This window comes from Felis catus, chromosome X (genome assembly GCF_018350175.1).
Source record: "Felis catus isolate Fca126 chromosome X, F.catus_Fca126_mat1.0, whole genome shotgun sequence".
Classification (NCBI taxonomy): Eukaryota; Metazoa; Chordata; class Mammalia; order Carnivora; family Felidae; genus Felis; species Felis catus.
This window is the reverse complement of record NC_058386.1, coordinates 25081382-25103318: the sequence shown is the minus strand read 5'-3', so window position 1 is coordinate 25103318 and position 21937 is coordinate 25081382. Positions and strand designations below refer to the sequence as shown.

The 21937-nt window shown below is 36.4% G+C and overlaps 1 protein-coding gene and 2 non-coding genes across 5 annotated transcripts in view; 2 read left to right on the top strand and 1 right to left on the bottom strand.

The window, feature by feature from the left end:
• The window catches only part of IL1RAPL1 (interleukin 1 receptor accessory protein like 1), a 1343469-nt gene that overhangs the window by 501383 nt on the left and 820149 nt on the right, over positions 1 to 21937 (bottom strand). The window lies entirely within an intron of this gene.
• Positions 8994 to 9067, top strand: LOC111558860. Its single transcript, XR_002739986.1, has one exon. It is a non-coding gene; the product is annotated as a small nucleolar RNA U2-19 (small nucleolar RNA).
• On the top strand, positions 9241 to 9310 carry LOC111558859. The gene has a single exon (XR_002739985.1). It is a non-coding gene; the product is annotated as a small nucleolar RNA U2-30 (small nucleolar RNA).

Below are 21937 nucleotides of genomic sequence, written 5' to 3'. Positions count from 1 at the left end.
GGTTGAAATAATTAGCTGTAAAAAGTGATTTAGGTTAAAGCCTAATACATATAATCTGATCCTCAATTTTACCATAAAGTTTTTTTTCTTTCATAAATATAATACAGAACAATCATCAACTCCTTGTAGCACACCAACAGATACACAGCATGCATCAAGAATGGTTATATAATTTTGATATCATGCATTTCATCCATTAAAGCACAGACGCATTTGTACCGTGAGCAATTTGAAAACAAATGCACAAAATAATAATGTGATACCACTTTACACTCGCCGGAATGGCTAAAATTAAAAAAAACAACAACAACAACTAGAAAACAACAAGTCAGTATACATGTTGTGAAACTGGAGCCCTCATATACCATAAACATATGATTTGTAGTGTTTGAACGTCAAGTGGTACAGGTGTTATGGAAAACAGTTTTGTATTTCCTCAAAAAGTTCAACAGAGTTACCTATGACTCAGCCATTTCACTACTAGGTATCTACCTACATGAATTCAAAGCATGTTTGCACAAAAATGTGCACACAAATTTTCACAGAAGCATGATTCCTAATAGCTAAAAAGCAGAAACAACCCAAATGCACATCAAATGATGAATGGGTAAACAGTATGTATTACGTTGGTGCAATGGAATATTATTTAGCCATAAAATGTAATGGAGTGCTGCTATAAGCTCTAAGGATGAACCTTACAAACATGCTAAGGGAAAGAAGCCAGTCACAAAATACCACCTCTTGTATGATTCTCTTTGAATAGACAAATCATACAGACAGGAAGTAGGAGTACGGTGGGACTGGGAGGTATAGGGTTTATTTTTAGAATAATGGAAATGTTCTGGAATTAGGCAATGATGATGGTTGCAGGATAATGTGCATACGGTAGTCCCCTCCCCGACTTATCTGCAGTTTCACTTTTGATGGTCTCAGTTACTCAGGGTTAAGTATGTTCTGGAAGAAAATGATTTTCCTGACATATAATCAGAAGGTCACTAATAGCCTAATGTTAGGTCACAATGCTTACATCATTCACCTGGCTTTAACTCATCACATAGGCATTTTATCATCTCACATCATCATAAGATGAAGGGTAAGTACAGTACAATAAGATTTTGAGAGAAAATTGAGTCACATTACTTTTATTACAGTATATTGTTATTATAATTGTTCTTTTCTATTATTAGTTACTGTTGTTACTCTCTTACTGTGCCTCACTTATAAATTAAACTTTATCACAGGTATGTATTTATAGGAAAAAACAGCATATATAGGGTTTGGTACTATCCACAGTTTAACACATCCAGTGGGGGTATTGAAATGTACCCTCCATGAATAAGAAGGGGACTACTGGATACTAAAATCCACTAACCTCTACACTCTGAACTGGTTAAAATAGTAAATTGTATGGTATGCGATTCTATTCGAGTAAAAGTCCAAATGCATTTATGGAGCTAACATATAAATTAAAATAATAATGAGTATCTCCTAAAGGTCCTCTCACACACACCATTTCCTGGTAGCCACTAATTAATTTTCTGTCTCTATGGATTTGCCCGCTCTGGATATTTCATACAGATGGGTATCGTACAATAGGTGGTCTTGTGTGACTTGCTTCTTTCACGGAGCATGATGTTTTTAAGGTTTACCTATGCAACAGTACCTCATTCCCCATAAGGTTTGATGAAATCCTGTCCACTTAGTTAGACAATTCTCAAAATAGCGTCATCAAAACCAAAGCACAATTACTGGCTTTCATTTTCCTTTCTGGGTATGGATTATCATATTCAAAATACTGGGGAAACATCAGAATTTACATGAGCATTGGAGTAAACTGTATCAGTAACAAGTCTTATTAATAAACTTGGAGAAATGGGCAGTGGTTGGCATGAAACAAAAATGCGCCCATACGAAGACAGGTATTGCTTCACATGACGAGCCCCTAAAAATAAGTGAAATGAGCCTACGTGGAGGCAGAGCCATGTGTGTGCTTACACTCTCCTTGTCATCTCTGTGACATTCGTCTTTCCATAAGATCTGTTTTAAAAGTACCACTTTAGAGAAAAATGCTATATTGTCTCGGTCTAATGACACTTTTAAAAAAGATAAAGATGAAAAAAAGTCAAATATGTCAGTTCAAAGTCCATAGAGAAAAAGTAAGAACTGAAGGGAATTGAGAAGCTTCAAACTTTCAGTATGAAAAAATGTATGAGAATGTTAGAGTTCTCCTTAAATATATAAAAAATACCTGTGATCATGAAAGAACTGCAATTATTTTAAATGTTATTTTTTCTGAACACCTCTGCATAAATTATGAAATATATTTTAAGAATAGTAATATGTATGAATAATAAGTCATATACATCAATATATCTACAGTTGTCATAAGCTTCGTTTACACTTGAGTAAATTTAGAAGGAAGCAAAATCATTTGTAAAACGAAAGGACACAGAGTCCTATAGAGTTCCCACAAGCATGACTGTAACATTACAGTAAATTATTACACATGATGATTATATTGTGGGTAATAATGTTTAATGAGAAATGAAAAAGAAAGAAAAAAAAACCTGCTGAAAGTTCTAAGATCAGAGAAATCTCTTTTCAAAATACAAATAGTCAAGGGGCACCTGGGTGGCTCAGTCAGTTAAGCATCCGACTCTTGGTTTCGTCTCAGGCCATGATTTCACGGTTTGTGGGTTCGAGCCCCGCACTGGGCTCCGAGCAGTCAGTGCAGAGTCTGCTTGGGACTCTCTCTCTTTCTCCCTCCTTCTGGCACTGCCCTGCTTGTTCTCTCCCTCTCTATCTCTCAAAATAAATAAATAAACGTAAAATAAAAAGATTAAAAAAATACAAATAGTCGATATTCTCATTAAAAAACTCAACCCAATTAGTTATTAAATAATATAAAATGAAAACAATATTGGGGATTCACTTGTGTGTATGAGTGTTGCAGAGATTTAAAAAATTGGTACTACCCAAGTGTTTTCTCATGCAAAATATGAAGGAATGTAAACTGGCAAAGATTTTTTGGAAGATAGTTCGGGAATTTTATTTAAAAAAATAAACAGACATGCCTTTTTTTCTCCAGAAATTATACCTTCAGAAATTATTTCTAAAGATATCACATCATGCATTTCCCTGTTTTGTAGACAACAAGGTGAACAGTGAGTAAATACTGCCTAAGAACAGCACCAAAGAGCTCATTTGCATGCTGTTGCTTACATCTTCCACAAGGGTTATTTTAGTTTTATAAAATGAAAGTATATATTTAAGTTTAAAACTGGCAAATGAAAGATATGAATACACATAAAACTGTGAGCTTGGAAAATGAGAAATTCAATTACTTACTTTACATGATAGACAGCCTATGTCCACATGGTTACATATGGACAGAAACAAAGTCTAAGTGTTTACAAATAAATTTTATGGACAGATGCGCCTTTCCCCACCAATAACAGTTTGGGGGAGATTTTTTGGAAGAAAGAGTGGTAGGGCAATGGTTTACTATACATGCAAGACAATATATTGTGTTGTTAAATATAAAGCTTCTACATATTATTTCCTTATGATATACAAAATACACATTCTACATATCATCATCCAAATTTTACATATAATGCAATCTTCTTTTCTGCACTCAGCTCATTTATCATGCTCAAATTAAAAGAACGTTGTCAATCTAAGATACATTATAAGAATGTGTTATCTTTATGCATTTTTTATATAGTTTAGTTCATTTAGACATCCTGGTATCATGTGTTTGTTTTCTCTTGCCTACTTTTCATATTTTTCTACATAAAGTTATCATACGTTATCTTCAACCAAAAAATCTCATCAAATGTGTAAAAATGATGTGGCACGATAATGATCATAGCATTACTTAAACTCCAACAGAGAAAAAGAAAGAAGGTGTGCCAGAGGTAACTGATTAAATAAATTATGGGACATACTTGAAGAGGATGATGTCTAAATTAATATGGAAATATTTCTACATTATGCTATTGAAGTAGAAGAATGAATAAAAGAAAGGATGTAAAATATTAAGATATATGCAAGGATGTTTGTCAAATGCAAACAGTAGTCACCTCTGTGTTGTGGGATTTTAGGTGATTTTTACTTTGTGCTTTATCCATTCATTTTCAGCAGGCATTATTACCCCATGAGTGCAAAAACTGGTTCCTGAGGGGCAAAGAAATCTCGGCTATTACAGTGGTTTATGGCATTCCAAAAACCACAGTATATAAACAGATATACCATATATCCATGGTTTTAAAATCTCATGGGGGAGGGTGGCTAGAATCTCAGCCTTTCTGAAAAGGCTGGGAAACATTCCTTTAATCTCTGGTTTTCACCGTTTGCATTTTTAACACGTGTAGTTTTGCTTAATCACACACACGCGCGCACACACACACACACATAAACACAACAATTTTCACTTTGAGAAACAAAGTTGTCTTCTTGTTGAGAAAAAAATAGGCTTATTACATTTTAGGAATATTTCCACCATGAATGATAAAAGTAGGCAAAAAATGTAGTATGGTTTAAAAGGGTAAGACACAGTAATTGCAGGTAGATAAGGCATTTCTAGGTCTTAGAATATTCATTAAAACCCTTTAAAAAATCTATTTACATTGATCCAGATTCCTTACAGGAAACTTGAAGTCTAAATAATGTCTTAGGAAAAATGCACCAGACAGACTTAAACAGACAAGGAAGACTTTATGAAAGACAACCACAGTAGGCAAGAAAGAACTCAACTCCACCATAACAAAAGGTGAAAGACGTTTTAAGCACTGGGATGAGCTAGTAGAAAAGTACTGAAGGACACCGGGAAAGGGGATCCATCAATGTGATTAGGCTATCTGTGTTTGCTAATTGGCATTTATCTATTAAAGTTAGACTCTTACTCCCTCATGAACTCTAGAGAGAGGGTGCCTTAGCTCCCTTAATGATGACATATCAAAGGGAAGGCTCCCAAGTCTTTGAGAAAGACATCCCTGAGATACAAAACTGGCAAGAGCCTAGGAGATGATTTACACCTCAAAGGGGCAGGGAAGAATTGACAATTTCAAGTTTTCTAAAGCTAATGCTCTAAGAATAGGGAGATGAGGGGCCTATAACCATGAAGCAGTCTGTCTCAAGTTAGTCAAGCTGAGGGAACGTTAAGGCTATCTTCAACAATTGGCATTCAGAAAAGGGTTTTCATTTATGAGGCCCCTAAGTTATCTTGTGGTTAACTGAAATTACTTTTTATTGTTATCCTACAGCTAAAATTAATGCAACACCCTAGAGTGACTCCAAAAAGAGCAGTTAAGTGCTCACTTGATATATTAAAAAAAAAAACCTGAGTGGGAAAAAATTCCTATAATTTTTAAAAAGTGACACAGGTTAGTGGTGAATTAAAATTGAAGTAACATATCTGAAATCTTAAAAAATAGCATAGGCACATTTAAGGGGGCTCCTTCTAATTCCCATGAATGATGACTTATTCTGGTAGTTAGTATTTAGCATAATAGTCCTTTTTAGGAAGACTTAACTTTTCCTTTTCTCTCTTTTGGTGGACTTTTTCAGATTAAAATGAAACAAGTAGCAAAATGGGTCCAACATCTGCAAAAGGAACAAAATTACAGAGAATGCCAGAATGTTTAAGAGATTTTCTCTGATCTAATCTTCAAATGTGTAATTTACAATTTTATTAATGCTTTAGACATACGCTTACATGATGTGAAACAAAATATCAAAAGAAAACGAATGATGTATTTTCTTGACTGCAAACAGATGATTGAATAACTGTGCACTGCTAATTATAGGCTGGTGAGTTCACCACTGAGAACCATGGGAAATGTGAAGGCCCTTTTTTAATGTGTGTGTTGCAGCAAAAAGAAATCCACTGGGCAAAATAATCATCAGCCTGTCCTGAATAATCTTGAGGTTGTATCCAGTTCTTAGCTCACGATAGCTATTTATGTGCAATATTCCATATGCTTTTTTATGAACCTGGCCTTAAATGAAGAAAAGGAAAAATGTGAATATTCTGAAGTTACTGTGGCGGAGCACATTCAAGTCAGATTTCTCACACTGTAGAATCTGAATACTCAAACGCAAAATTGCTGAAAACAGCATCTTGAGGCTTCGGGACAGTTCATTATGGTAGGCTTTGCTGCCAATGCGATCTTGAAGGCCATAGAAAAAGTGCATTGTGTTATATTTTAAGACTACATCATAATTAAGTGCTACTGCTGTGCTTGTGGCTTCCAGAAAAGTTATTAACAGCACTCTGTCAGATAATTAGAAATATAGATCATGCAGATACTTCTTTTAATTTGCTAGAATTCACACCCTGGTATAATTGTTCTATTCTCCTTGTATTTGGGGGATGGCATTTTTAGTATGAAATTTATATTATGTCTAATATCTTGCTAGTGGCCAAATCTACACATTTACTGAGAGGTTTTCTTCTGATATCTTTCATACCTCAGCTGTCAAGAAATGAAAATATAGGTGCTCCTGGGTGGCTCAGAAGGTTAAGTGTCCAATTTCGGCTCAGGTCATGATCTCATAGTTGATGAGTTCGAGCCCCACATCGGGCTCTGTGCTGACAATTCACAGCCTGTAGCCTGGTTCAGATTCTGTGTCTCCCTTTCTCTGCCCCTGCCCCACTCATGCTCTCTATTGCTCAAAAAAAAAATTAAAAAAAAAGAAAATATAGAGTATACACATATACACATACATATATACATGAAATGCAAACATGGAAGATATGAATTAGATATATGGGTATAGAAATACAAATACACATTTTACTTATCATGTAGATATAGACTACATCCCAGAGAGAGAGAGAAGGATAGAAAGCATATGCTCTGTAAGTTATACCGTAAGTTTTACATAGAAATCCAGACTAATTAACCTTCTTTCTTACACTATTCCTTTGGACATTAAATAAGTTTGAAGCCCAACAAAGATTTGTACGTCCTAGTAGAAAAGTCAATCTATGGTTCCCTAAAACCACAAGTGTCAAGGTTTCTGAGTACATATTATCTCCCTGAAACAATGCTTTACTTGATGGTTTTTGTCTGCTTGGAAGCATGTCTAACCCTAACAGGAGAAGAGCAGTGCCTGTACTACTGAAAGACAGTCCACCTGGTAGGAAAATTATTATCTCATAAAATGTTTTCACCAATTTCCTCCTTTGCTACAGTGACTGCTCCAAGTATTTGAGACAAGGGCTGGGTATATAGGTGGTAAGGGGACCAAAGGGAGTTTATGACAATTTTCATTTTTCCATTTTCACAATACACCCAACTATAAGCATTTGGAACAAAATGACTACATGCCTTCTCTCCCCCGAGCCCTGGGTAAGTATGCATCTAAAACTATATTTATAGGCTCAAAACATGATCAAATCTTTACTTAGATGTTAAAAGACAAGTCTTTCTATAAATAAATGACTGATAAAAGGTTCATTTCCATTCCCGAGGAACATACAGACAACAGTGTTGAGCATTACAATACCGAAGTGGAGTCTAGGGATGTGTTTGGGATTCTTTGATAAATGGTCTGATGGGGTCCAAAGAGGTTAGACTGGGAGAAACGAGAAAGTAACTCAACTGGTATCTGAAGAGGAGAACAGAGGTTCATTTTTCTTCATCTCTCTATGCTGGCTTCCTTTACTTTTTATTTTCAGAAGTGCTATCATTGAAAATGCCTCCAGGGTGTAAAAGGAATACAGGAAAAGCAGGGGATTGGGTAGAAATTCCAGATACCAGTGAACTTTGAGGCAAAGAGACAGGAAGAACAGATGGATGTACCAAGATACAGAAGGAGGGAAGGAAGTTAACAAAGTTCTTCTCAAATGGTTATTTGTAAGCACTGCTTGTATTTTAAAATGAAAATGTTATATTGTCGAGATTCTGTTGCTTCTGAAATTCATTCAGTGGCTGTTAATTCAGGGCCTGCTGTGATTCAGGCTCTGAGGATCCTGTCCCCAGGTCCAGAGAAGCAGATAGACTCTAAGCCCTTGTTACTTAGTGTGTGGTCTGGGGCCTGCAGCAACCGCATCAGCCGGAATCACAATCTGCATTTTTACAAGATCTCTACATAATTCTTATGCATAGCAAAGTCTGAGAGACATTACTTTAAATATATGACTATAGGGGCGCCTGGGTGGCTCAGTTCGTTAAGCGTTGGACTTCAGCTCAGGTCAGATCTCACAGTTCGTGGGTTTGAGCCCTGCGTCGGGCCCTCTGCTGACAGCTCAGAGCCTGCAGCCTGCTTCGGATTCTGTGTCCCCCACCCCTGCTCTTTCCCTGTTCACACTCTGTCTGTCTCTCTCTCTCTCAAAAATAAATGTTAAAAAAAGTTTTGAAAATAAATATATAACTATAAAAGTGTGTGAAACAGATGTGCCTCGACACTACGAGAACACAAACTCGTAGTTTGTAAGGGAGATGGGGTGTGAATGAGGACAAATGATTGATGGTTTGATAAACCAACTAAAGATTTGGGACTCTGAGTAATGTGGAGTGAGTTACTGATGGCTTTTAAGCATCTGTTTTTCACAATGTGGAGAATCGTTTTGAGGTAGGGAAGGTGGCAACAGAAAGATGCCCTGATCATAGTATTCAGGACCCAATTTCTTCAAACCTGTGGTTGTGTAAATTGTATCTTACTTATTTTTTTGTTTCAAAGATACAGAAGAAATCAGTATCATCCTTAAACAGAATTACATTGTTTTTACTCATTTTGTGTTCTAGAATGGAAATATTTTCTTTTTAACCAAGCACAAATCAGTAGTTGTTTGTGTGATCATTTTTCTAGTCGGTATGGACTGGAGAGAGAGGCCACTATTTGCTCTTTTATGCTCAGCCGCAAGGCAGCAAGAAATAAACGTCATAGCTACACAGAGGATATAGTGGGACTCCTAAATGAATTTAGTTTAATTTTTTATATTTAAAATATTTAATTCTCTGAGATCTGTTCTTAGTGAAGTAGATCAATGATGAAAATAGCTGAAACTGAGAAGACCTTCCAGTCTGCCTGATGCATGATCTTCATACTTCTGAGAAGTAAAAGTAATTTAAAGCAATAAGGGCTTATGTCTGGGATTGTCAGTGTGTGAGTATGAATGTGAGCGTGTGTGCATGCATGTTTATAAAAGTGACAGCAGAGAACCAAGGACTGGCTGATGGATGAAAGAGATGGGAGGGTATATGTGTGTATGAAACGCTCATCAGTGCTGAGCAGTGATGAGAAGGTTTCACTGCTGACCTTTGTGACTATGAAGATTTCTACACTTGAACTGAACTCAGAATTTTAAAAAATAAGATATTTAAGATCACGTTCAATACCATTTTCACAATATCTTATGCAACCCCTGCTGCAAACCTTTTTCTTGTTGTTGTTGTTGGCAACGTTTTAATAAAGTTTTTGATTTAAATTCCAGTTAACATACAATATATTAGGTTCAGGTGTACAATATAGTGATTCAACATTTTCATACAAAGCCTGGTGCTCATCACAGCAAGTGCCCTTCTTAATCCCCACCACCTATTTAACCCATTCCCCCACCTACCTCTCTTCTAGTAACAGTTTGTTTTCAAGAGTCTGTTTCTTGGCTTGTCTCTCTTTTTCCCCTTTTGCTTATTTGTTTTGTTTATTAAATTCCACATGTAAGTGAAATCATATGGTATGGTATGGTATGGTACGGTATGTCTTTCTCAGACTGATTTCTTTCTGTTAGCATAATATTGCCTAGTTCCATCCACATCATTACTCATGGCAAGATTTCATTCTTTTCATGGCTAAGTAATATCCCGTTGTATATGCATACCGCATCTTTATCCATTCATCCCCCTGCTGCAAACCTGTAATCTCAGCCTGAATTATCTACAAATACATACTTATCAGAGCATAAAGTTGTCACAAACTCCAAGGGCTATTTAAAGCCTGTGCTGAGGCACATAGCACTACTACCAATATTCAGACACATCACAACCTTAAGTGGCTTTTACTTCAATCTACCTTTGAATTTCTAAGAAAGAACCTTGTTTCTGTACCTCAGTCCTTTCCCTGCTACTTCTTTGTTGACCTGTTTGATCTCTAATCACAATGCACACCTATCAACGTATATTTTAGATGAGAAAACTCAGGCTCAGCTCAGGCTCCATGCAGCCTGACCACCATAGGGAGCAAGTAAGTCAAGACAGTGTTAATATCTCTATGTTCCATACAAATGGGAAATATGAGTAAATTCTTCTTGCATTTTAGTAATCTTGATTCTTTACACCAGGGCAATGATATGTAATTTCTTTACTTATTTTGCTATGAAAGACTTTATTTTTTAAGAGTGGTTTTAGGCTCACAGCAAAATTGAAAGGAAGGTACAGAGATTTCCCATACACCCTCTCTCTCAACACATGCACGGCCTCCCCATCAACAACATCCCCCACCATAGTGGCACACTTATCACAACATGAACCTACACTGACACATCATAATCACCCGAAGTCCATAGCGTAGCTTAAGGTTCACTCTTGGTGTTATACATCCTATCAGTTTGGACCGGTGTATAACAAAGCTTATGTTAACTAGCTAGAATTTAAATAAAAATATGAAACCACACAAAAAATGTATAACATAGTATCATACAGGGAATATTCACTGCCCTAAAACTCCTGTGCTCTGTCTATTCACCTCTAGCTCCCCACCCTTAACTCTGGCAACCACTGATCTTTTTACTGTCTCCATAGTTTTGCCTTTTCCAAAATATCATATAGATGGAATCATATAGTATGTACCCTTTTCAAACTGACTTCTTTCACTTAGTAATATGCATTTAGATTTCCTCTATGTCTTTTTGTGGCTTGATAGCTAATTTCCTTTTAGAACTGAATAATGTTCTATCATCTGACTGTACCACAGTTTATTTATCCACTCACCTATTAAAGGGATGTCTTGGTTGCTTCCAATTTTTGGCAATTATGAATAAAGCTGGTATAAGATGTGTGTGTAGGCTTTTATGTGGACAAAAGTTTTCAACTCCTCTGGGTAAATACATACCAAAGAGTAAGTAAGTATCAAAGTCCTATAGTATCAGGCTTTCAGATTTGTTCTTCCTCTTCAATGTTATGTTGGCTTTTCAAATCCCGTTTGTTTGTTTTTTTAAGTTTCCTAAAATCCAGTTGTCAAAGACGCCACCCTGTCCTCTGAGATCGAATCTAAATTTTATTTTAGGAAGTCAGAGAAGTTCAAACATAGACACAAAGGAGTTTTCTCAATTTATGTTTTAAAAAATTACATGTGAATGCAATTTTGAGTAAACCAATGCTCCTAATTCCCTGTGGTTTTTATTTAAATTAAGCTGGTACAAGAGTATGGGGAAACAAAGAATATGTACACAAATATAATCCTACTGCTGGAGCACACAAAGTCACACTGAGACACTGAGTGTGGCTATTCACTCTGAGTTTTTAAGAAAGAACACGGTTTCACTGTCATCTCAATCATCATCATCAATAACCACAGCTAATGTATATGAAATGGTGGCTATGTAGGTCTTTTAAATACTTTACACATATTATTTTTTTAATCTTCACAACAATCTTATGATGAAGACATGGTTGCCCTCACTTTTCAGATTAAGAAACAAAGTCAAAGAGCAGTTAAATAATTTCCCCAAGGTCACACAGCTATTAGGCAGCAGAGCTGTTATTGATCAGCCTTAAAAATGTGAGTGATTGATTCACAGAATAGTTTAGAACATTTTTTAAATCAAAGAGGTCTAGGTTCAAAACTGGGCTCTAAGGATTAAAGTACAAACTCATGAGCATAGTGATTAAATTCTTTTAACTTTAATTTGTTCATCCATAAAGCAGAAACCATATCCCTGACTAATAGGTGCCTAGGAAGATGAAAAGAAATAAGGATGTGAAGGTGCTTACCATTGGTCCAGACGCATAGAATGCGCGCAGCAGAAGTTAAATGCTTTTGTTATTACATTTCCAATAAAATCTCTGTTGGTTGTAGCAATCAGCACTGCTATATAAACTATGCTCTCTACATGAACTTCATTCAATTCTTGACGTGTCAAAATAGTTACCAATATTTTCAGTAAAATTTTCCACCATGTGTTATGTATTCCCTGGCTCATTAGACCAAATGTACCGAATCACAAGATAATCATTAGGAAAAACAATGGTACTTGTGAACAGTAGAAATGAACGCAAATGTAGCTGGTTAAGGGAAGGACAGGTAAATGCCTGTTGGATTAAGCAATTGTTCTTAACTCTGGAAGGCTAAATTGTACTAGTGGGGATGCCTGATTTGTAGCTCAGAGATGCTCTTAAGGACTAAAGCAGTAGGCATTTTCCACCTACTGCTCATACCTCAAGGCCTGCCATAATCTCACCCATGGCGGAATGAAGCTTGGAAACCTGGGCCGACAAAGATGACAGTGTTAAGTTGACCCTAATGTCCATGCATATCCTCATTCCCACACAAAGAGAAAGCACACAAAGCAGTAGGCCCCCTTCTGTCCTGACCAGCTGAGGTTTTTTATTCTCTGCATCCAGAATCTTCCCTAATTGTCATTTTCTTTTGTGAAGTTCCATTGGCTGCTGCTGTACCCAAATTTGTATTTTCTAGTATTCTACAATCTTCTTTCTTTAGTGTCCCATAACGTCTCTCATATATATGTATTTGTTGAGTCCATTGTTTTTGGAAATGGGAAAATCACCGTAGGTCCCGTCTCCCTTATTCCAGGAGTTTTATACCTTCTCTCTCTCTGGGTTAAAGGAATAGTTCAAAGTAATGAAAAGAGGTTGGGTCAGCTACTGGGAGACCAGGGCTTTATGAGTCACAGCCCCAGATGTAAGTCTTACTAGCAGTGACAAAGTTACCTACCTTTAAGGAATTCAAATTCCTTGCCTATAAAATGGGAGAATAATTGTACCCATGTCACTGGATGGTTGTGACGATTATTTAAATGAGTTCACAGATATAAGGTGCTATTACTATTATTATTATTACTGCAATCTTTCAAAATCTTGACTTCCTGACTAACTGAAACCCTTCCCATGCACAACTCATTCATTAGGGAATCCTCATTATTCCCACATTGCTGACAATGTTGAATTTTACCCAAAACCTATGATCCTAGAAAAAAGCAAAGTTTAAGAAATTTCCCCCTCCTTTTGTATTCTAGGCAACAGCTTATCATAAAAACCCACACTTCCCCATATGACTTAAATAAAACGCAGGGATGCTCCTTTGTTTACCTATGACAAGGCCAGACACAGACCCTCCAAATTCCCATCTTTGCTTCATAAATGATTAAACTGCTGTCCCCACTGATCAGCCAGAACAAAATGCCTGTTAGCTATAATTTGGTTAAGATTCTCTCCTTCCCGCAGGCCCCCAACTTTGACCTACCCTCATCCTGAGCCATCACTAAGCCATTTCTTAATAGCCCTTCCACAGTGTAGGCTGGCCTCAGGGTAAAACCTTCTCTGATCTGCTTTCCCATCATGCCATTTCTGTTCACACCACCTCCCTACACCCTGTTCTTGCTAGCTCTGTTTTCTCCTCTATGTAAAAGAAAAAGTCTTTTTGCCTAATCCCTGAGAGGTGTGCAGGTCTTATGGTCAAAATGGTCTCTCTATCACAATAGTCCTCCTTCTATTGCAACTGCCCCACTCTTTGTAATAATTCATCTAAAGAAAGTCCTTATCAAGTTCAGATTAAAAAAAAAATTTTTAGCACCTTCATATTCAAATTCTTGCTCTCCCTGAAGGAGAACTTCAAATTCCACTTGTTCAGGAAACTTTCTATGACCACCCCAGAATTCCTACCACTGTTTATGATCCATTTCTTTCACACTGCACTTTTTATTTTGCATCTTATTACATGCATAATTTATCTCTTCTGCTCAATGCAACTGCCCCAGGAGATCTCTGCCTATTTCATTCTTTGATTTATCATAGTGCTTAGAACATTACACAAATAATAACTTGGTTTTTATAAAGGAAATGAAGAATGGACTTAGTACATCTACAGAATCCATCAAATGGCAGTAGACAGTAAAACGCAGTCAACAAACAGGTGACTTTAAACTATTATGTCATGTATGATACAGTTTAAATCAGAAAAAATATACAAAGTACTTATAATCATGCATACAGAAGGCATTCATAAAGGCTAGTTTTCATCATCATCATAAAAAGCAGCAGCACAATCCTCTTTTCATCTGCATTAAAGAGATGTTTACTTACTAACAGCCAACTTACATAATTATTATGTCTGAAATTAACCAGGGAATACTAACTGATTTTTTCTCTCTTATATAATTCTTTAAATATAATTTTATTACAGTTTGTATCACAGTAATGAAAACTGACTGTGACCATTCTGGTGTCAAACAACCCCTCGGTACAAGGATAGACATGTAGCTAACTTATTGCTGCTTTTAGTTTTTCATTTGGTTGTTCTTTTATATTTTATATGCCAGAGGGAGGAAACAAGCTTTTCTCGAGAGTCTATTACATGCTATGTACTGTGCTGGGTGCCTAAATATAATTCAACTCTCATCACAATTTGAGTTAGACTAAAGGAAGTAACTGTGAATAGTTAACTTGCCCATGGTATCATTTTAGGAACAACAAAAAAATCCTGGTTTAGATTAGTATCCACACAATAAGCATTTCTTGAAAGAACAGTAATGGTTTATTGGCTTTTGGAGATTCTGTTCTTTTAAGAATAGCGTTGCCCTCCCCCACACGATGAAGAGATGCTATTCAGGAAACTTGCAAATATCAGAATAGCGTTAACTGTTAAACGTTGTATTGCATTAGAAAACTTTAGCCCTGGAAGGAGTCATAGAGTTCCCTAAGATACAAGTCTGGGTTAAAAATATTGGCCTAAACCAGGTTGGAAACAGGACCATAATGTAACGTCACCTTGCTCTGATCCAGACTCTTTCCACTATATGGCACTACCTCACATAATTGATAAGTCCCTTTCCTTTTCACTTTGTAAACATTTAAAGTATTTCTAATATTGCACCTTACAGATAATGCTGCAAAGAGACAGCTTAGTAACAAATGCTTCCTTCCTTCCTTCCCTCTCTTCCTTTCCCTTTCCCTCTCTTTCTCTTTCTCTTACTCTCCAAGATTAATGCTTAAGAAACACTCCCTCTACAAGAAGACCAGGCATATTTTTCTTTTTCACTCTCTCTCCTCCCTTTGTACTTCCTTTCTCAAATGTATTTATTTATTTTTCTGTTATCCTCTTCTTTTTAGGGGGTATGTCTTCTGTTGGCATTAGTCTTCCAAGCTGTTTCGGTATTCTATTTATTTTTTCATATTACGTTTGGAAGATTCCAACTTTAAACTATTTTACTATGTGTTTTATAAATGAATTGGTACATCCCGATGTTTACAGCAGCATTATCAACAATAGCCAAATTATGGAAAGAGCACAAATGTCCACTGACTGATGAATGGATAAAGAAGATATGGTAAACACACGCACACACTAGATAGATACACACACAATGGAATATTACTCAGCCATAAAAAATAATGAAATCTTGCCATTTGCCATGGCATGGATGGATCTAGAGGGTATTATGGTAAGTGAAGTCAGTCAGAGAAAAATGAATACCATACGATTTCACTCATATGTGGAATTTAAGAAACGAAACAGATGAACATAGGAAAATAAAAAGAGAGAGGCAAACCAGAAAACACACTGTTAATGATAAAGAACAAACTGAGGGTTGATGGGAGGAAGTTGGTGATGGATGGGCTAAATGGGTGATGGGCATTAAGGAGGACATGCGTTGGGATGAACACTGGGTGTTGTATCTAAGTGATGAGTCACTAAATTCTACTCCTGAAACCATTATTACACTATATGTTAACTAACTGGAATTTAAATAGAAACTTGAAATAAAAATAGTGGGGAAAAAAGTAAATGAACCTCCAGACTCTACAAGCTTTTAAAAACACTTCAGTTGACCCTATATAAGAAAGTATATTGTGCTTACTTTAAAAGAAAATGATATCATTTGAATTACTATGAAGAAAACAACTGCTATTATAGCTCATTGGGATTATTATAGATTAATTTGATAATAATGACTATAAAAAGAATTTTAAACAAAATAGTTACATTTTAACTTATTTTATGTATAAGCTGAAAGCTGTAAAAATATTACTTACATAACAGGTTTATGATTAACACTAAAATAACATGTAGCTGAATTATTTAGAATACATTCATTAAATACATACCCAATTTAGCTTTTGTTTATTCAACATTTCAAAAACTGCTCATTAATCATCTAACACTATGTACTAAATAATGCAGAATTACTGATAAAACCAAAATAGACAAGATGAAGCCTTACCTCAAGTAAGTTAGAGGCCATTGAAAAAGAGTGTCAATATAACCCAACAGCCAAATAAGCATAGAAGAAACAACGTCAGAAGCAATCTGACCTCTAGCGAAGAAGGGACTGTCCTGAACTAGGAGGAAAGCACTGAAGGCTGACTGGAGGGGATGGGTTTTTGATTTGCACCTTGAAAGACAGGTAGACTCTGAACATGCAGAGATCTGATGGATGTGCAAAGCAGATGGAGAATAAGTACAGAATGAGGTATTCAGACAGGAAAGTGGGAGTACAGCTTAGCAGTTTGCCTTTCAGATCTTTCATAACTTGACAATAATCATCTTTTATTCAAATGACTTTGCATTAGCAAAATGTGCCTGTGTTATTTAGGATAAAAGCTAGCAGCTGTAAGAGTAAACCTCAGGATTTTAGCGGTTTAACTTAAATGATGGTCATTTCTCACTCACAGAAGCATGCAATGAGAATTGTTCTGGTCAGTGATTAGCTTTCGCCCATGATGTGATTTAGAGATAAGAGCTCTTTCCCTCCAATGGGGCCTAGGCATTCTCTGTCTCTAAGCAATTACTGTGGTAAGAACAGGAGAAAGAATATTCATTTCCTCACTACTTTGGCTCTGAAGTGACAGTTCCTCCTTTCCCTTCATTGGTGAGAACTAGTCATGTGGCTTTACCTAGAAGCAATAGGGGCTGGGAGGTATACAGTTCATGAACACCACAGGTTTGAATGGCGCAGGTCTACTTGTACATACAGTTTTTACACTAAAGTACTATAAATATATTTCTTCTTGGGTCTTTCTCTTTCTTTCTTTCTTTCTTTCTTTCTTTCTTTCTTTCTTTCTTTCTTTCTTTCTTTCTCTCTCTCTCTCTCTCTCTCTCTTTCTTTCTTTCTTTCTTTCTTTCTTTTTCTCCCAGAGACAGAGAGTGAGAGCAAGGGAGGAGCAGAGGGAGAGGGAAATAGAGAATCTTAAGCAGGCTCCACGTCCAGCAAACAGCCCATCATGGGGCTCGATCTCATGACCATGAGACCATGACCTCAGCTGAAATCTAGAGTTGGATGCTTAATCGACTGAGTCACCCAGATGCCCCATCTTCTTGTGATTTTCTTTTCTCAAGCTTACTTTATTATAGGAATACAGTATACAATACATACACAAAATATGTGCTAATTGACAATTTATATTACTGGTAAGGCTTTTAGTCAACAGTAAGCTATTAGTAGTTAAGTTTCTGGGGAGTCAAAAGTTACATGCAAATTTTTGACTGCAGAGGAGGTCAGCCTACAGAATGGGAGAAGATATGTGCAAATGATACATCTGATAAGAAGTTAATATCCAAAATATATAAAGAACTTACACAACTCACACCAAAAATAGAAATAATCCAGTTAAAAAATGGGCAGAGGAACTGAGTAGACATTTTCCCCAAGAAGACATTCAGATGGCCTATAGACAGATGAAAAGATGCTCAACATCACCAGACCACACAAATGTAAATCAAAACCACAATGAGATATCACCTCACACCTCTCAGAAAGGCTAAAACCAGTAAGTCAGAGAAAGACAAATATCGTATGAGTTCATCTATATGTGGAATTTGAGAAACACAAGAGAAGAACATAGGGGAAGGGAAGGAAAAATAAGATAAAAACAGAGAGGGAGGCCAATGATAAGAGACTCTTAAATACAGAGAACAAACTGAGGGTTGATGAGGGTGAGGGGGGAGTGGGGTGAGTTAAATGGGTGATGGGCATTAAGGAGGGCACTTTTCAGGATGAGCAATGGGTGTTACATGTAAGTGATGAATCACTGGGTTCTACTCCTGAAGCCAAGACTACACTGCATGTTAACTAACTTGAATTTAAATTGAAAAAACCTCAGATATTAAGGAGGTTTGTAAAATGCCAAAAAAAAGACAAAAAAACAAAACAAAACAAAACAAAACAGGTGTTGGTAAGGATGTGGGAAAAAATGAACCCTCACATATTGTTGGTGGTAATGTAAACTGGTGCAGTCACTGTGGAAAACAGCAAGGAGGACCTCAAAAAATCAACTAAAGAATCACCATATGACCCAGTAATTCCACTACTAGATATTTATGCAAACAGAATGAAAACACTAATTCAAAAAGATACATGCACCCTAATGTTTACTGCAGCATTATTTACAACAGCCAATATACAGAAGCAGCCCAAGTGTACGTCAGTAGATAAATGGATAAAGGAGATGTAGTATACATACACAATGGAGTAACACTCAGCCATAAACAAGAATGAGGTTTTGCCATTTGCAATAATGTGGATGGACCTACAGGGTATAATACTAAATGAAATAAATTAGAGAAATACAAATACCATACGATTTAACTCACATGGAATTTAAGAAGCAAAACAAACAAAAAGAAAACGAGATAAACAACAAATCCAGAATCTTAAATACTGACAACAAACTGGGGTTGCCAGAGGGGAGGTGGGTGGTTGGAATGGGTAAAACAGGTGAAGGGGACCAAGAGTACCTTATCATGATGAGCACCGAGCAATGTATAGAATTGCTGAATCATTACACTATACACCGGAAACTAACATTATACTGTATTTTAATTATACTCCAAAAAAAAAAAAAAAGCAGTAAAAAGGAAATCCTTGACTGCAGACTGTTTTTACCAAAGAAATTCAATGAACAAAAAACGCACAAACATGACAGGTAAATTTGTGACTACATACGAAGCCCTGCCCCTAATCCCTGCATCGATCAAGGGGTAACTACAGTTGCGGACTGAGCAGCTGCTGTCCAGCAAGAGCTCAAACTATATGAAGGAAAGGAGACTCTTTCCCACCCAGTACTGTTTGGCAAAGTACAGAAACATGTATATGAAAATCTATCTTAGATTCCAATTAATGGGATACTTGATACATTTATATCACAGAGCTTCATGTATATTGGTAACTGTGACTCCAAGAACTGCAGTCAAGTGTAAGACTTAACCACTACTACAGGTGAATTGCTGAAATCCTCTGCCATTATCTTCTAGGAATGTGGTTATACACCAGAGTAGAGCCAAACAAAACCAAATTCTCAGACTAAATTGGACTTTAATCAATGACGAGGAATGATTTGAGTAAGAGTAACAGGTCATTATAGATGTTTCTAAATTAAACAGACAAAAACCATGGAAATGTTAGGATTCCTATGAATTAGAAATGTGGGATCCTAGGTGAACTTCTGAGGATGGAAAAGTCCACCAAACAAATTCGTATTTTTTTACTTAACTGTATTTCACACATATAAAAACAGCCTCTCTAGTTTTATTTCTCTGGAAAATCACCTTTTCTCAACATCTTTGTTATCTTTGCGGCATTTTGTCCTTTGACACCTAACATTCTACTCTATACATTGTTCCTGAATAATCCCATTCACTGTTATAGGTTCAAGTGTCAATGCCAAATTCTTATCACCTTTCTGTCCCATATTTCCAATCATCTCCTAAAACCTGCCAACAGATATCCCATAGATACCTCAAGTCCAACATTACCAAACCTTAACTGCTACTTTCTGGGCACAAAATCTAGCAGCCTCTCCAAACCACCCCTTCCCCCACCCCACCCCCACACACCATCCTTGCCATCCTTGTTGTCCTGATAGTGTTCACCCTACTCCAGGTCCTCATGTGCTTCATGGGGAGGCTGAGAACCTTCTACGTGTAGGGTTGAATCTTGAATGGTCATAAACAGTCATATTGACAGTGATCTTGGCCCCCTTTCTAGTGATTGGTTTATCCATGGGCAATTTTTAACAATAGGATGGTGGTTGGAAGTGTGCTCTGGGAGCTTCTGGGAAAATGGACCTTGCTCTTATTTAGGGAATACAATATGGACCAATTCTTTGTCTGTAGACACAGGGGTCTACACATGATGCCATTTGTGAAGCCAGGCGAAGAAGTCAAGTCATTTGCAGAGAATGGCAGAGAGGAAAGACAAAAAAGGAAAAAAAAAAAAAAACTGTACCTGATAATGTCATTGTAGCTGCTGAATTACCAGTCCTGGGCCTTATCTACTTCTGGAATTCTTGTTAGAGAACATAATACATGGGGCATCTGGGTGGCTCAGTCGGTTAAGTGTCTGACTTCAGCTCAGCTCATCATTTTGCTTTCGTGGGTTCAAACCCCAGGTTGGGCTCTGTGCTGATAGCTCAGAACCTGGAGCCTTCTTTGGATTCTGTGTCTCCCTCTCTCTCTGACCCTCCCTTAATTGTGCTCTATCCCTCTCTGTGTCTTAAAAAATAAAATAAAATGTTAAAAAAGAAAACATAATGTATGTCTTTGTTACTTAAGTCACTAGTTACTTGGAGTAAAACAAACAAAAACCACCTATTATACTTCTCTTCAAACAGGCTTATCTTGAAATCCCTCAAAATTCAAATCCTCCAGACAAAAACCAGGCCCCCACTCCATGAATACTCACATGTAACAACTAATCATATTATGTGAGATACACCTAGGTATATTTCAGATCTGTTACCTCTTCTTCAAACTCACTGTCTTACCTTTGTTTCAGCCTCTTGTCTGCCATCAAAAACAGCACTTCTCTAAGCATTTGGGGTAAAGAACCTCTTGACTCTGTTATTTCCAATCTATACATTGAATGGTACCAGCGTAGAAATTCTCTATAACTTCTAACTTTATTTAAAATAATAAATGCAGATCTTACAACCATAGAGCACATTCATTTATACAGTGTAAATAGCTTGTATACGTACACAATTGTTGCTCTGAGTGTAACTGTATTTCTTACAAAATGTTTATCAAATGATTTTGTTGAATAAAAAAAAGCATATAAAAAAGGTAGGTCAAGACTATTCAGTTTATTTAACTCAGAGAGAAATTAGATTAATATAAAAGGATCTAATTATATGCCCCAAATGGAAAATATCATCAAAACTATTTCATTACATTTGTACTAAGCTTTTTTGCTTTAATCTAATTTTAGCAATGTCATAGCCAACCAGTAAACAGTGAATAGCCTACTACCTCTTTGCTGCCCCCATAACATATTGCTTTCATGTTAATGGATATTTTTCACATCTCTGCTATTTCACTCCCATCCTTCATGTTTGGTGTTGACAAGTGCTATTGGTTTCATTATTCTGAAAGGGTTATATGATTAGCTAAATAGCACCATAGCAACAATATCTAAGTAGAAACATTCTGTTTTCAGGTTATATTTTTAATCGGGGACTCATAAAAGTTGATGCATAAAAGAAACGTGACATGTTCGTGACATTCAGAAGCCATGGTTTCACTTAAAAAGTTTAAAATGCATTTTTACATTTTTTTAAAAAAGGACATATGTTTCAGCGTCATTCTTTCATCCTTAATTTGACAAAGCAAACCTCAATTAAAAAAAAAAGCTCAGTATGTACTTTGCGATCCTAAGTGATATATTGAAAACTAAACATTTTAAACAAATAATAGAAATCACAAGACTTAGAAAGCAGGGCATAGAAACAGTAGCATTTATATTCATATTTAGAGT